This window comes from Protopterus annectens, chromosome 16.part0, assembly GCF_019279795.1.
Source record: "Protopterus annectens isolate FY-2018-M chromosome 16.part0, PAN1.0, whole genome shotgun sequence".
In the NCBI taxonomy this organism is placed as follows: domain Eukaryota; kingdom Metazoa; phylum Chordata; order Ceratodontiformes; family Protopteridae; genus Protopterus; species Protopterus annectens.
This window is the reverse complement of record NC_056750.1, coordinates 811,668,606-811,684,046: the sequence shown is the minus strand read 5'-3', so window position 1 is coordinate 811,684,046 and position 15,441 is coordinate 811,668,606. Positions and strand designations below refer to the sequence as shown.

General features: G+C 41.4%; 1 protein-coding gene across 1 annotated transcript in view; it reads right to left on the bottom strand.

The window, feature by feature from the left end:
* Positions 1–15,441, bottom strand: part of BSPRY (B-box and SPRY domain containing) — a 634,270-nt gene that overhangs the window by 126,320 nt on the left and 492,509 nt on the right. The window lies entirely within an intron of this gene.

The following is a 15,441-nucleotide window of genomic DNA, read 5'->3' as shown; positions in this document are numbered from 1 at the left end:
ATGCGTCTGAAATTCTTCAGATGCAACTAACACTAGGTAAGACTGCAATCCAAATTGTAGCTTGCTACAGATCCCCCACCATGCCCCAGGATTCTTTTTTTTTTAAAACAGGTTTATTGTTTTAACATATAAGAGAAATATCATAACAATTTTATACATGTAAATAAAAATAGGTATTATTATAACATTCAACAAAACAACTTAAGTATTTACAAAGACATCCACTACAATCAGATCAATTAATTAAACTAAAATACCATGCTATTAAAATTAAAATTTTTTTAACAAATTTTGTAAATTATCCCATACAATATAATAAGATGTTTTTCTATTTGTTCTTGTCCTAATTGTGTTTATTTCCATATGGCACACTATATTCATAACATTTTTAAATTCATTGAACGAAGGAGGTGTATCTGAAATCCAATTTCTAGTTATTATTTTCCTAGCCACTGCTAGAATAGACCATAACAAGGGAAGCTTGACCTTTTTAACACTTTGAGGTACAGGTGTGTTGAATAATATAAGAGATTTAGAAATAATGAAATTATCTGTAAAAGAGCCTGCAAAATTCATTAATTGACTTCCAGTATTCTTTCAGTTTTATACAGTCATAAAACATATGAGCCCAGTCAGCATTAATTTCTACATTACATCTCTTACATAAATTATCTTTATTATTTATTTTATTCATCATCAAAGGTGTATAAAAGATCTATGTAAAATTTCCATGTATAAAGTCTCCAGACAATGGAAGACGTAGTTCTATAAGCAGATTCCAATATATATTGTTTATCTTGTTGATTTGGTGGGTCCCCATTAATAGAAGTGAAATAATTCCAGTATGAATCTACACTGTAAAAAGTTTCTTGTCTGATAATTTTATGTATGTATGAAAGTTTACCTTTATCAGAAACTTTATGTTGTAAATTTAATATCAAGTAATCAATCAGTGTTGGAATAGATTCTTTAACTGTTATAGACATTAGATCTATTTTATTAATGAGATGTTGTCTAAAGGTCTGAACCTCTAACCAGCAAGTTTCTCTTAGATCAAATTCTTGTTTTAAAAAATCTAGATTTTTAACTTTATTATCAGATATCAACTGATACCAGTACTTTAGATCATTATCTATAGCTACATGCCCCAGGATTCTCACTACATCTTTATAAACATACTGGAAAATATTAAGATACAACCAAACACCCTAATACTGGATGATTTCAACTACCCTGCCATTAACTGGGAAAACTACTAGTGTACCAACACCTTTGCCAAACGGTTCTTGGAAGCCATAAATTCCAATGCCCTGGCCTGGATCAACTAATCCATAGTCCCACCAAGGGCACCAATATCCTAGACCTGGTCATTACCAACATGGAAAATCGATGCTCCACACCTATGGTCACCCCCTCGTTGGTCAGGTCTGACCATAAGCTAATCACCCTTAACATCCACATCCCACTCCTTCAAAAAACTTCTGCAAAGCCAACTTCATGCTACTCAAGTTAGAAGTGATAAACTTCATGACACCCATGCAGGCGGGAACTGAAAGTTCGACTGCTGAATCCTACACTAAGGCATTGTACGAGCACATCGACTCATGCATGAATCGTGCCATCCCAAATAAAACCAAGATGCTCTTCTCCAAAAAAAGAAAGCCAATGTGGTGGTCCCCTGACATAAACAAACTTTACAACAAAAGGAAGAAACTGTTGCATAAAAGAGGAAAATCCCAGGATGCAAAAAACTACCTTACCAGCCTCAGTAAGAAGCTGAGATCCCTCATAAAATCCTCCAAAGCTAGTTATGAAAATAAAATTGCTAAAGATTCCAAAGACAACCACAAGATATTCTATAAATATGTCAAGAATCTAAATGGCAATGCTCAGATATACTCTGAGCTACAACAGAATGGCATTAAATATACTGATCCCAAAGATATTGCCAATATCCTGGCAGATCAATTCAGTGCCAGCTTCACCCCTCTCTCACCCCCTAAACGGCCCATCTCAATACCAAAAGATTGCCAAAGTCTGGTAATAATGGCCACACAGGTAAAAAACGCAGTCTCCAAAGCTATGAATACAGCATCCATGGGACCAGATGACATCCCGGGCTATGTATTAGATGAACTACAAAATGAACTGGCACCTCACCTAAGTGTCATGTTTAATCATACCCTCACCTCAGGCTTTGTGCCCACTGAGTGGCGCACAGCTACAGTTATCCCACTACAGAAGGGGGGATCCACCTTGGATCCCGGGAACTACTGCCCCATCAGTCTAACGAGCCTGATCTGCAAGGCCATGGAACTTATTATCATGGAACTTATAAAGAAAGACATTGGCAACCTTCAAACACTGGACCCCACCCAGTTTGGGTTCATGAAGGGCTGATCTTGTTTCCTGAACCTGACTGACTTCTTCGAATCAGTCTCCAGAGTCGTGGACGAGGGTAAGGCAGTCCAAACAGCCTATCTGGACTTCGCCAAGGCCTTTGACACCATCCCCCACTCTGGAATCATAGATAGACTTACTAAGCTGGGCATTACTCCCTATGTCACTCGATGGGTTACCAACTGGCTTACTGACAGAACCCACACTGTAAAAGTAGCTGACTCCAAATCCAGCTCCAGACAAGTGACAAGTGGAGTACCTCGGGGTTCAGTCCTGGGACCGCTCTTGTTTGGCATCTACTTCTCTGAAGTACAGGCCAACACTAAGGGACTCTGGCTAACAAAGTTTGCAGATGACTGCAAACTGGGAGCCATTACTGAATCCCCAAATAAAGTGGATACTCTACAAAGGGGCCTTACAGAAACAGATGCTTGATGCCAGAGCCATGGGCTGAAGCTCAATGCCATGAAATGTATAGTTATCCCTTTGAGAAAAAACATGTACCCATGAATTACCACATAGGTGGCAGTACACTAAACACCAAAAGTGTGATAAGAGACTTAGGGACACAGGTGGACAGTGGTCTCACCTTCGATAACCACATCCCCATAACAGTCAGGAAATGCTTCTATGTGGCACACCTCATCACTAAGGGCTTTTTATCCAGAAAAAAAGGGGGTCATTGTCCCACTGTACTCATCCCTCATTAGACCCATTATAGAATACAACGCCGCATTTGGTATGTACCTCTCTAGACATTTGCAACAACTGGAAAGGCCACAGAAATACCTCACTAAAAAAATCACAGGCCTAAACAGATGTCCTACGCTGACCGCCTTAAAAACTCCAGCTATACTCTGTCGCATATCTTCTACTCAGAGGCGATCTCTGCTTAACATAACAAGGCCATGTCAAACCCAGAGCTGTTGGACATGCTACAATTAAAGAAATCCCTCAGAGCCACACGCTCCAGAGATCTAAACCTTGTCATCACAATAAACAAAACATGCTGGAGGGATAGGTTCCTGACCCAGAGACTCCCCAGACCCTGGAACAGACTGCCCATACATGTCAAGCAGCGCGCCTCTTTGTCCCTCTTCAAAAGGAACCTTGACGATCGGTTGGGAGAAAGGAAATTCACCTTGGGGATCACGTCAGTCACCCTGCTAGACAGGGGTCCAGGGAAGTAAAATAGTGTGGGAAGAAATAACCAGGGAATTGTTATGGCTAGGCTTGTATACGCCCTAGGGCCGATAGCCTAGTACCAACCTATGAACCTTACATACAGCAAGCACAGCTAAGCCTAACTAAAAAGGAGGCTAGGTTATGCGATAGCATCCAAACTCTTACTGAAGTACTATTAAACTGACATATCTGCCTTTACAGCCACCCAGATGAGAAAGTAACTAATTTGAAGTTTATGGGTATTAGGTTTCACCTTGAGTTTTTTTTCTTCAAATTTCCTAATGGCATGTCTGGATAATGCTCTGGTTCAGGAAATACAAGTGACTAAGGCATGGGTTCAAATCCATTCTCCACTATTTTTACGTCAGTGTCAGTGGTTCAACAGGTAGCACACTCGTCTCTGGTGCAGTAGGATTCTGTTTCCACACCAGGTAGATGGACTGTTGACAGTGAAGTGTTGCATAAGGAGGGTGATGCACTCTTGACTGTGTTGTCCTTCAGAAGAAACTTTAAATGGGACCCCATCTGTCTGAGTTGTAACATCCCATGGCAACTATCAAAAAAGAGTCAGACAAGTTCTTCCATGCCCTGGCCAAATGTCTCCTAGTAATATAAGCACCATGTTTAGTCTCCCCTTAAATAAGGCTACTAACCCTGTGGGACCAACCCATTCAACAAAGGCTACATAAAAGAAAAATATGTATATTTTTCTGTGATGGGAGTTAACATAGAGTACTAAAGCTATGATTTGTTAATGAGCTGCTTCTTGTGCCAAGAGTATGGGGTTTGCATCAACCTTCATTTTACTACCATGAGCAAGTCACTACAACAGACGTACTTTGGGGCAACTGGGAAACTGGGCTAGCCTCCTTAATGATCTCCTGGACTACATGCCTAACCACCTATGAACCTAGACTTCCTTAAACAAAACCTGAACAAACAAAATAAAAATTTTGCAGCTTTAACAGATTTATATTCCTGAGGTTAGAACAACCCTGGGGAAAACAGGTTCTTAAAATCCAACTCTAACTAGATTATTGACTGTGTTTCAGGTCCCCAGTTTCTGAAGCAATACAGCTAACCATCACATAAAATAGGATATGTAGATTTACTCTACTTTTCTTTACATGGCACCTCTGCTCAGCTCTTACATGATGTGAACTCCTTCCTTGGAAAACAGTATTATGTACTGTTAATTTCAAGTTTGTTTCCCTAAATTCTATAGTCTCATGGATAATTTGTTTTATTAACTTATACTAAATAATTTTACTCCTCCTCATCTCTTTTTCCTTCATAATTCTCTTAATGTGACCACTCAAACTTATTTTATCACTCAAGGCCTTCTACTTCTTAACATCAACAGTCTAGAACCATCTACCCACAATGTTACTGGCACAAGAGGTAGTCTCTTCTCCTCAAAGCACAAGGCACATCTTTCAGCTGCTATACTGCAGTGGTGGTGCTGCGGTAGCGTTGTCGCCTCACACTAAGACGTCCTGTTCGCTTCTCAGCTAGAGCGTCTTCTGTGTGGAGACATGCGTGAATGGGCGTACCTTTGTTAAAGGTTGTGCATCATGGCCGGCAACTCAGCACATAAAAATCTACTGCCAATCATTAGCAGACCGGATTTCCACTGTGGCGACCCCTAACCAGGAAAAGCCGAAAGAAGACTTAGAGCTACATGCTCCCACTAAGACTGCCCACTTATGTCTAACACCTTATTCCAAGCATCTTACAGTTAAACCCATCAGATAATCACTGTATGTCCCTGGTTTTCTTATTGTCTACTTATTTATATTTTAAACCATAAGGTCCCTTGCACATGCTATGGCAGCTAACATACATTAAGAAGTCCACCACATTTTTTTTTATTCTACTGTTAATGCTTCCTGGGACAGCCTTCAGACTTCAAATGCTACTTTGAATTTTCTAATTTATAAATATATCTGTATCAGTATTTCATTGTCTAGAATTAAGTAAGTTAAGTAAAACAATGAAACTGTGCTCATCTTGTTTCATGGTTATTTGTAGCACATTTACTTGGTTACCAAGTAAAAAATTATATTCTTGTTAAGCATTAACCAAACTTAACAGGTTGCAGCTGTAACATATGAGGGTGTTTCTTTAGGAGTTTAAGATCCTGTGTGGGGTAGTACTAGGGCACAAAGTGATTATGAAATACATTTCCTTTTTGTATGGGGCAGTTGCTAAAGTAGAGTCACTGAGCTGGCAGCACATCACTTCATGCCTGCCTTCATTTTATTTGGTTTGAAAACCCAAAATACACATGGTTTCAGAAGTTTTGGACTGAAACATAGTGCAGTTAAACCTCTCATGAATCCCTCCAATTTATATGAAAAGTAGAAACTGTGGATTCAGAAGTTTCACTGTATCAAAGTAATGTTTTGAAAAGAATAGGAATCCACAACAATCATGATGAAACAGAAGCTCTTGGACTACTATTAGCCAAGAAAAAAGCTGCTACTTTATGTCCGCTGTCAGAAAAGGAGATACCAGCCTAGCTATCTGGAATTTTGTCAGTAATTATATGTCATTTGTGAACATCAACATGATTCATATGCTTGTATTACAAATATATTAGAATTGTATGTCATATAGGATGGTTTGTACAGACATGTGCTGAAGAGGTAATTTGCAAAGTGCTGTTTAAAGATGTAACCATAGTATACCCTACTAGAAAATAACATAAATGAAACTGCACTATTGTAACTGTTTAGATGTATATATTTTAACAATGGAAACTGGAACACAAGAGGTTAACTTCCGAAAAATAGTTGAAATTTAAATTACTTTATGGCCACTTAATAAAAGGAGGGTATCTTTCAGTTTCAGTAACAGACACAATATCTAGAACTAGAGGTTCTCTGTATTGTCTTGGAAGTGTTTTATTGTTTTATGACTTCCAGGATCTACCTTAGAGCTAAGAAAAGCCCGTGTCTATGTATTTTCACAGGTAGATGCTAAATGCTACCAGCTGCATCAGTGGGGGGGGGGGGGGTTTCACCTGGGATAGTCAGATGACAACACATGATGTCATACTGCAAGCTTTCCCAGCAGTAATATCTGAGGTACTAATGTAAGAACTCTCTGAGATAGACTGAGTACTCTGTATTTTGTCTTTGACCTGACACATCAAGATCCACTCACCACATCTTCCTTGCTGCTCTCAAGTAAGTTATTAGGGTACAGTAATTATCTTAGCTACAGTCAGGAATACAGCAAAGCTTAATTTAGATGTTTTTCTTTATTTACTTGAGACTGTCCTGCAATGTTGTTTTAAATATTAACTGTGATTTTGAAATCTGATGCTCTTGTGATTATATACAAAGTATTGTCTTGTTCTTTTATTATTTACTATTAAATACATTTAAACCTTTCACTGTGGCTATTTGTGAGACATATTTAAGTTCTGAGAGTACATATTTCTTTGGTGACACTGTATGGGCCACTCCTAATAGGCTTGCCTTTGGTCAAATTATCATTTGTATTAATAGTAAAGTACAGTTTTGTACCTACCATAAATGTAGATGTCCGATACGTATGCATCTGCAGTCAGGACATATGGGTTGTCCTGCCTCAAGCAGCCCTTCGGTCGGCCGGATTCCAAAGTCTGGGTCTGGCCTCGGCTGATGTCGCACTTCACCCGACGTCAGAGCTTCTGGGGTATAAAGGCATCAGCCAACGCCATTTTCCTCAGTGTTTCTTGCCCCAGATGCCAGGTGCCCTCTAGGAAGGCTAAATTTGGATAAATGTAGAAAATTCCAAACAGTAGTAAGCAAAATATATATATACATATATACATACAAACAAATACACCATAATAGATTCCCCCAGCTAGCTAAAGAGGGTAAGCACCCTAGGAATACCACAGAGGGGAAGGAGGGTGGGTAATCCTGACTGCAGATGCATACCTATCGGACATCTACATTTATGGTAGGTACAAAACTGTACTATGTCCTTCAAGGATGCATCTGCAGTCATAACATATGGGTAGAATACCATAGCCAAACTGGGGGAGGAGGTACTAAGATAATGATGGTGTAGTTATGATCCCCTGTAAAACTGCAGTAGCAAAACCTGCTCGGGATCTGGAGTATAAAGGAAGATTGTAGTGCTTGGCAAATGTATGCACGGAGCTCCAAGTAGCAGCTTCTAAAATATCTTTGGTAGCCACTCCTCGTACAAAAGCTGTAGTGGTGGCTGTGGCTCTTGTGGAGTGAGGCCTGATATTTTCAGGAGTTGTCTTTCCATGAAAAGAGTAGCAGAATCGAATGCAATTTCCTATCCATTTTGAAATTGTCTGTTTGGAAATTGCTTTACCTTGCACTCCAGCTGCATATGCTACCAGAAGCTGGTCAGTTTTTCTGCTGGTTTTAGTTCTGTCCAGATAGTAGCGTAGTTGTCTGTGTACATCCAAGGTGTGCAATAGTTTTTCCCCCCTGTTCTGTGGGTTAGGGAAGAACGTAGGTAAATGAATAGCTTGGTTCAAGGATACCCTGGATACCACCTTTGGCATGAAAGTAGGATTGGTTCTCAGAGACTCTCTATCCTGGTGAAAGATAAGGAAAGGCTGCACTGCCATTAATGCCTGTAACTCGGATACCCTTCTTGCTGAAGTGATTGCTAGAAGGAAAGCAGTTTTCCAAGATAAGAACTGTAAGTCTGCTGATTCAAAAGAGGGAAGTGTTAATTTTTCCAGCACAAAATTGAGATCCCATGCAGGCAGAGGTGGTTTCCTTGGAGGTTTTACATCTTTGATCCCTCTTAAAAATTGTCTGAGGAGAGGGTGAGAGAAGATAGGAGGATCCATGTTGTACTCTGCTGAAATTGCTGAAGCATGAATCTTGATGGAAGAATAGGACAGGCCATTGTGGAACAGTTCTGCTAAGTATTCTAGGATGTGTGCTAGGTTTGCCAGTGTGACATTTGTACCCTTTGCTGCACTCCAAATGAGGAATCTCTTCCATTTAGCTGAGTATGTTTTTCTTGTGGAGGGTCTGCGAGCCTCCAGGATAATGTCCTTGACCCGCTGAGATAAAACAGTTTGGTTTTGTATTATGCAATTTTCCAGGCAGTTAGCTGCAGCGTTTTCAAGTTTGGATGCAGGGTCTTGTAGTTGTTCTGTGTTAGAAGTAAAGGCCATAGGGGTAGAGGCCATGAGTTCGTCCGAGACATGCTTCTCAGTAGCGGATACCAATGCTGCCTTGGCCAGTCTGGAGCTATCAGAATCACCTTTGGCTGTTCCTCCCTGATCTTCAGTAGAACGTTGTACATCAATGGGAGAGGTGGAAAGGCATAAACTGTCAGGGCCTTCCAGCTGAAAGAAAGGGAGTCCACCCTCCAGGCTTGTGGGTGGTATTCTCTTGAGCAGAATTTCTTCAGTTGGTGGTTGAGTGGGGAGGTGAACAGGTCTATTTCTGGCATTCCCCATTTCTTTGTTATGTTTTTGAAGATGTCTGGATGCAGCATCCATTCGTGAGCATCCGTGGTAGTTCTGCTTAAGCTGTCTGCTAGTGAATTCTCTTTTCCTGGTACGAATTTGGCCTGCAGTTGAATGTTGAGATTCAGGCCTAGGTTCCACAGGTCCATTGCCATCCAGCATAGAGGGTAGGAATGCGTGCCTCCCTGTTTGTTGATGTACCACATGAATGTGGTATTGTCTGTCCTTATCAGCAGATGTCCTTGCTGGAGGAATGATTGGAATGCCTCGATTGCATGCTTCACTGCCAGCATCTCCTTTAGATTTATGTGTAGATTCAGCTGGTCTTGAGACCATAGGCCTTGGATACACTTGTCTTCCATGTGTGCCCCCCAGCCTAGGTCTGAGGCGTCCGTGGTGATGGTCTGCCTTGGTTGTGGTTTGTGGAAAGGCAACCCTCTGTTGGTCTGGCAGGCCTGAGCCCACCACAGGAATTCTTTTTTCAGGCATGGAATGATTGGTATCATGGTTTCTAAACTGTGTCCGTGTTGAGACCATACATTCCTTAGGTACCATTGTAATTTTCTCATATGCAGCCTGGCATGTGGGATCAAGATTATGCAAGATGCCATGTAACCCAGGGCCTGCAGGACTTTCCTTGCAGTAAGCTGAGTTTGTCTTGTCAAAGCCATGAAGTAGACTGGGAGTTGCTTCTGTTTTTCTTCTGTGAGAAAAGCCATCTGAGTTATTGTGTCCAGATCTGCACCCAAAAATGTTATCCTTTGGGATGCTGACTGTGTATCCCAAGGCTTGTAACAGTTGTATGACATAGGCCAAATCCTTTATTATTTTTGTCTTGTTGTCCGCTTGTATTAGGCAGTCATCCAGGTATGGGTAGATCTGAATTCCCTGAAGTCTGCAATGTGCAATTACTGATGCCAGGCATTTCGTGAATACTCTGGGCGCAGTAGATAAGCCAAAGGGCAATGCTAAGAATTGCTAATGCTCTGATCCTGCAAGAAATCTGAGGTGTCTTCTGCAATCTGGTCGTATGGGGACGTGCAGGTATGCCTCCTTGAGATCTAGGGTCACCAGCCAAGACTCCTTGCCCAACATGGGAAGAAGTTGCTGTAGGGCCAGCATCTTGAATTTTGGTACAATGAGATATGTGTTTAGTGCGGACAAGTCGAGAATAGGCCTCCATTGAGATTCTTTTCTTGGTACAAGGAATAGTCTGGAGTAAAATCCTTGGCCTTGTTCCATAGATGGTACCCTTTCTATTGCTCTCATCCTTAGCAGGTTGATGATTTGTTTTAGAGCCTCTGGCTTCTGGCTTGGTGGAAGGTTTGGCATTCCTCTGTTTTTTGGTAAAGTGTGGAAGTGAAACCTGTAGCCTTTGTCTATTGTTTGCAATGTCCATTTGTCTCCTGTAATACAATGCCAGTTTTTCGAAAATAAAGCTAACTTTCCGCCCAAGGGTGCTTCCAGTTGCTCCCTGGTAGGCGGAATCAGAGCCAAGTCATTGTGTCTGTCCTGTGGAAGTGGTTGTAGTCGCAGCTGTGGTGGTACTCCTCTGGTTGGCAGGTTGCCACTGACGACCCCTGTAGGCACCCCTTGATTGACCTCTGCCTCTTGGGCGTCTATTCCTGCCCCTCTGTGCTCTGGAGGTGTCTGGAAAGGACCAATTCTTTGAAGGCCAGTTTCTGCTGAACCTCGGAGGTTGGACCTGCAGAAATTCCTTGACTGTTTGCACAGATTTAGCTTTTTCTTCCACTTTCTTTAGAATCTCCTCCTGTGCAGGGGAGCCAAATAAACTTTGTTTCTCCATAGGGGCATCTAGGAGTTTAGACTTGACATGGTCTGGCAAGGATTGCTCTTTTAGCCAGGCATGCCTTCGAATCACTGCTCCAGTCATAGCTGATCTAAATGAAGCCTCCAGTGCATCATAGCCACATTTTAAGAAATGATTACTGACCTGCTGAGAGTTGTGTACCAAATCCTGAAGGGACTTATGGTCTAAAGGTTCAGGAGAGGAAAGCTTTTTATTCAGCTGATCTAACAAAAATTCCTGGTACTGTATCATATGGAATTGACAGTTTAAAGCCCTGGCAGAAAGAGTAGCAGATGTATAAACCTTTTTCCCCATCTCTCTAATGCTCTTGACTCTCGTTCAGAGGGTAGGGGGTTTTTGGCAGTGGCAGCTGCAACACCCTTTGGGCCCTGAGAAATAGTTTCTGGGTCTGCAGCATGGGCCTTATACAAGTGGAAGTGAGAATCCGGGACCCTGTAATATCTGTCAGGTTTGGCAGGGGCCGGGGGAAGAGAATCAGGGGCAGAACTGACATCATTGTATGCATCATCAACAACTGATAGTACAGGTGGTATGGCTAAAGGCCTATGCTGTGGCAAGTGTAAAAAGGTCCTTAGCCTTTTCCTAGAATCAGAAAAATCCTGACCCTGCCATTGAAAGTGTTCCCTCATTGAGTGCAAAGTCTCCCCAAAGGAAAATACTTCAGGGGGGGAGGCAGAAGGAATTCAGTCTTCTGCATCCGAATCCTCATAAGGTGAGTATGGTCCTTCCTGATGGTCTGATAAATCAGATCCATCCGAGGAATAATCAGAGGAGAGAGGTTCAGGGGGTTCAGTCCTATGCCTTTTGTCGGGAGGAGGTTGTGAGGCCCTGTCTGGGTGAGGTTGGGATCCCCTAATCAGAGATATAAGGTCCTCAGCAAGGCTGAGAATCTGAGAACTTGAGGAAGGTCTCTGAGAGGAAGATTTTGTTGGTAAGGCCTTGGAAATTTTAGCTGCTTTAGCCCTGGAGAAGGCCTTAACAGACATAGAAGCAGGGGGCCTAGCTGCCCCACGTGCAGGAGTAGAAATGTCCAACGGAATGGTGTCGGACAATTCTTGTGCGCCTGCTTCTTCGGTAGGAATTTCTGTAGCCGACTCAGCCGGGGCCTCTCTGGCCTCGGTTGTCGGAGGTATGTTATCGGCAGAAGGAAGAACCGAGGACTCGGTTTCAGCCGAAACCGAGACACTCGCGGTAGGCCTAACTGTGGTTTCAGCCGAAACCGCGGGCCGCGAGTGTCGGTCCTTTTCCTTGCGTTTTTTGGCTAAATGTGTAGTCGGAGTCTCCGACGGTATTTTATATGCAAAAGCGGATCCAAAAAACTCTTCTGCAAACTCCGACCGACGTCTAAGTGTCCGTTGGTTGAAGGAAGCACAGGCTAAACAAGCTGATACGTCGTGGTCTGGGCCTAAGCAAGGAAGGCAGTAAGAGTGGAAATCCTTATGAGGTATTTGTTTCCCACAAGTTAAACAATTATTTACTTTGTCTGACATCGGCTGAGGCAAGAAAGAGTCCCCAACGGGGTACTTAGCTTTTTTAGAAGTCTTCGGTAGCTGAAATCTCTGGATCTGACCGACCGGCACTTGCAAACAGCTTCTGCTTCGGGCACCGCGCGGCAAGAAAGACTGAGGAAAATGGCGTCGGCTGATGCCTTTATACCCCAGAAGCTCTGACGTCGGGTGAAGTGCGACATCAGCCGAGGCCAGACCCAGACTTTGGAATCCAGCCGACCGAAGGGCTGCCTGAGGCAGGACAACCCATATGTTATGACTGCAGATGCATCCTTGAAGGACATCATTACACAGTAAGATTGGACACCCTTTGTTGAGGTGCTTAAAGTAGCTGATAAGGAGCTGGCTGGTGGCAATAAAAACTACCTTATAATCTGTGCAAAATGGGCATAGCTAGTAAACCTGTGCCAGCCTTTCCCAGGGGTGTGTGTGTGCATAAATCAAACCTCAAAGAGTATATGTGTCAGCTACTTGGGAAGGAACATGAAGCACTGTTTGGACAGAGAGGGTGCTGGAGGTCTTGGCTTGGCCACTCAGCTGAGATCTCAACTCTACAGCTGTGCCAGTGGGGAGTCTTGTTGGGGATCCGGAGAAAGATGGAGAAACCATCCCCGGACTGACTGTGGTCTCTGTGTACTCTTAAACAGAAATTGCACTTGATGCAGAGACCTGCATCTGGAAATACTGTTTGTGTAACTTGTCATCCTCCCAGTGTATGTCTCCCACTGGTGCTAGTGGTGAGGACTGAACCTTCCTGATTACTGGTCCAATGGTGGGGTGTCGCATCCACCACTTGTTTTTCAATAGGTCACAGGGTCTCATAGAAAATATATATATTATTGACTTAAAAAATAAAGTCATATCCTGTGAGTCTGGTGCGTTACAATACACAGCAGCACAGGAAATATGCATGGGTTAAGACTAGGTGATCAAATAATGGGCAGATAAAAGATGCAGATTTTTATTAAATCAAACCTACAGATGACTGTATACCCAGCATATGTACTCTGAACCAAGTTAAATAGTTAAAAAGGGGCTTAGATGTGTGTAAACCTGCATATGAAAGAATATACAGAATGGACTGAGGTAAATGACTCAGTGAAAATTATGGACAGTGTGATTAAACTTACTTAGATCCATATATGCTTAGCATCACAATAAATGAATAAAGCTATAAAGAGGGAGCATATTCTATTTTGTACAACAGAAGACGCTGTGACTGACTTGAGAAATGAAAATACGTTTCTATACTTGATGCAAAAAAATGAATTTTACTGAATGATGTTGAGAAAAATATCAACATTTTTCACATGCAATGCTCCAATGACAACTTACATATAATTACATTTTTATTTGGCATTTGTTCATCAGAAATATTTCAAAAAAACTTTACTGCAGATGAATGAAGGACTCTATGGTGTAGTTAATATAACTGATGATATTTTAGTCTTAGGTGCTGCTAGCTAATAAGATAACACGAGACATACTCAGTAGAGAAATGTATTTGAGTAAAAAAGTGCATAAGAACATTAGATTTAAGATGTGTAGGACATGCTTTGACTTCAGAAAGCTTAAAATCAAATGCAAAAAAGTCAGGGATGTTATGTAGTTACTGCTACAAGGAAAGCAGACACTGGTGAGCATTGGAGATATAATATGGTGTTTGCCACAGTTTATTCCCAATTTAAAAGAACTTGATATGCCTTTACGAAATTTGTTTGAGTATAAGTGGAATATGGATCAGAAAGACCTTTGAGCTACTTAAAATTTCAATTACCATAGTGCCTACTGTGAATAAACTGAAAACACTGTCATGTGTGTTAGCATGTCTGGCAGGAGATTTGTCCATATTCTCATATTAACTTGTATTGTATGCCAGCATGTCTACTTGTGAAATTTTTTTAAATGTTGAGTACTTTCCTGTTTGAACAGAACTTTTAAATAATCTGTCAGTGTTCTGATACATTTCTGATTGTGCATGTTTGACAGGGAGATTTTGATCTGTTCTGGAGACTCAGCTGAACAGTAGGTGATGTCATTAGAATGTTCCTGGTTGGTAGGTGATTATTTGAATTGCTGATTGACATTAAAAAAGAACTTTTTCGAACAGCTTACTGTTATTTTTTTTTTTAAATAATTCAGTTGAAGTTGAAACTGTTGAGTTGTGCAGTTAGTCAAGTACTGAGCAGATTGTGAAGTACAGTCAGTTACAGTGCTATGCAGTCAGTGGATACCCAGAAAAAGAGAACAAACCAAAAACTGTAAGCCTGCCTTTCCCTTGTTGCTATGTGTTAGATCAGGGGCAGTATTCTCTAGTTAGATTAGGAAAATTTAGTTATTCAGATACAGCTTTTCTAGAATGATGGACGTCTATCCTACAATTTAATTTTACATTTCTGGTAACTGAATTCTGGCCTTTATTGAAAACTATTGATTTACATTATTATAATCATTTTACTTATTATTAAATGTTTTTCATCACTTCACATTGTGGCTGGAAATCATTGTTTTTCTTTAGAGATTAAAGAATGTTTATACCTGTTTGATATACTTCAGGTCCCCTTGAAGGCCTGGCTGCTTTGGTCATAGCTATCATTTATTTTGATATTTAATTTTAATAACTAGACACCCATTTAGAAGGACAAGAAGACACTCTGATTGGTGGGAGCATTACCATATTATTTGGGGGAAGGGACACAGCTGGAAATGTGTGTCAGGCTTTCCCAGAAATGTTTGGATGTGTGAGATGTAAATTTACTTTTGAGTGTGAGTGCATCAGATGTCTTAAACTGGGACACATTGCTCTGAAGTGTGTAATAAGGAGTCACCTTAGGGGTGGACAGAAGTATAGAGTCCAGTCCTAGATTACTGAGCACGTTCCTGTTGTGCTCTTAGGGGAAATTTGTGAAATATTACTCCTGTTTAAGTGACAGTCTCACACTGGAGTCACCAGTGAGGATTGAAGCTCCTTAGTTACTGCCTCAGGATAGTAAGGGATGTCACATTTTATTGTTGGCAGTCCAGTAGGATTTTAACTGGACATCACACCTACATTA